The sequence below is a fragment of the Aplysia californica genome, unplaced genomic scaffold (assembly GCF_000002075.1).
Source record: "Aplysia californica isolate F4 #8 unplaced genomic scaffold, AplCal3.0 scaffold00108, whole genome shotgun sequence".
NCBI lineage: Eukaryota > Metazoa > Mollusca > Gastropoda > Aplysiida > Aplysiidae > Aplysia > Aplysia californica.
In genome coordinates this window covers 404,500-406,245 of record NW_004797378.1, presented here as the reverse complement: position 1 = coordinate 406,245, position 1,746 = coordinate 404,500, and the positions used below count along the sequence as shown (strand labels likewise).

General features: G+C 39.4%; 1 long non-coding RNA gene across 1 annotated transcript in view; it reads left to right on the top strand.

Annotated features, from left to right (window-relative positions):
- LOC101853077 overlaps nt 1–1,440 on the top strand; it is a 2,611-nt gene extending 1,171 nt beyond the window's left edge. Inside the window, exons 2-3 of the long non-coding RNA XR_220327.2 lie at nt 328–551; nt 1,363–1,440. This is a non-coding gene — a long non-coding RNA (uncharacterized LOC101853077). The remainder of the gene's footprint in view (nt 1–327; nt 552–1,362) is intronic.
- Nucleotides 1,441–1,746: the final 306 nt, after the last annotated feature.

Below are 1,746 nucleotides of genomic sequence, written 5' to 3'. Positions count from 1 at the left end.
CTCAAATATTTGAGAACTACCTGTCTATTCCATCAGTATGACTACCCAACAAAAGGATAATTGTACTTGATGATGAGCACAAAAGACATCAATGGTATTAGTGCAAAGAAACAATCTCTTAAAGTTAAACTTTTCAAACAACGGGGAAGTGTTTCTCTATCCCCCCCCCTCCCAAATAATTGCCTCGTTCAAGCAAAACCCATAATCTTCGGTTTTTTTAAATACTGAACTTAATAGAATTTGCAATATTTTGTTTACACCTCTTGACACACATCAAATCCAAGCGAACTATTTTTCCTGTAATGCTTCATTTCATTTGCCCCACAGGAAAGATTAGCATTTGTGTGAGCTCAGTCCTGTGCTGGCTTAATTATTTGTTCCCGTTGATGGAAGCATACGGGGAACTGTATGACGTCATTCTGCGTTCCTGTCGAGACGTCATTTGTGGCAAAGGACGCCCGAGCCAAAAGAGATCATCTGTGAACTTGACCAAGGTCCTCTAGTTGAAGCCTCTTGTTCTGGCAGGGAAGGAAGACATGTAGGGATGAGAGGTGAGAATCCTTCCTTTACTTCCTTCATCCTTCCTCTTGTAACTCTAGCGTGCCGAGGGGAGAAAGAGCTTTCTGTCTCTAGCAAACTGGATGGCCTGGCTAGATAGAATGTTGTATGATTTAGGGTATCCTTCACAGCCTCGATCCAGGTCTTCTTTGGTCTTCCTTTGTGAGAATCTTGCCAAGAAAATTGAATATCTACCAGGAATAGAGGAGAACAAGAAGCGTGGCAAATTCTTTTCAGAGATATAGATTTCTTTGAGCAAGTAGTTTTGTAAAATCTTTAACAAATTGTTTTCGATAGTGACGGGAGACGATAAATTAAATATCAACCCTCGCGAAAACTTGAAGGTTTTGTCGTAGCAGATTATCTGTCTCTATTACCATAGTTTATACCCTGCTTCCTTATCTCTTCACGTACTTCACTTTCCTCTTCCCACCCCTATCACAAAGTCAGAGTAAAAAAGAAACAATAAAATGTTATCAAAGAATATTGAAAGAATTAAAAAGAATAATAATGCAACGATCATCATCATCATCATCCTCATCATCAACATCCTCATCAGTATCATCATCATCATCATCATCATCATCATCATCATCATCATCATCATCATCATTATCATCCTCATCCTCATCACCATCATCATCATCATCATTAGGATTATGGCTTATAGGATCATGGCTCATAAATGATGATGATGATGATGATGATGATGATGATGGAAGATGATGATGATGATGATGATGACGATGATGATGATGAGGAAGATGATGATGATGAGGATGATGATGATGATGATATCACCAGGTGTGGCCGCCTCTGTCATCCTGACGATGAGTGTCCTCCTAACGTCAGCTCTTGAGACTGGCATTGACAAAGGTGAGTGCGCATGCCAGTGTCAGAATAAAAGTTCATAAACGGGAAAATGTCTCTCATTGCACTGCCATAAATAAATGTGAGGCACTGGGATGGAATCAGGTGCTCATCAAAATAGTGAAATTGAAAAAATCGAAATGTTTCGCTTGCTAGGCATATTTTTACCGAATGTCTTTCTTTTCTAAATCAGCATCTTTCATGTCCTTTTGAGTACACGTTTCTCTATTTTTTGTTTTCTGTTTTTGTAAAGTGTTTTACGGCGCTCGCAACTGCATAGGCCATATGAGCGCGCGGGACACACCTAATATTTTCAGT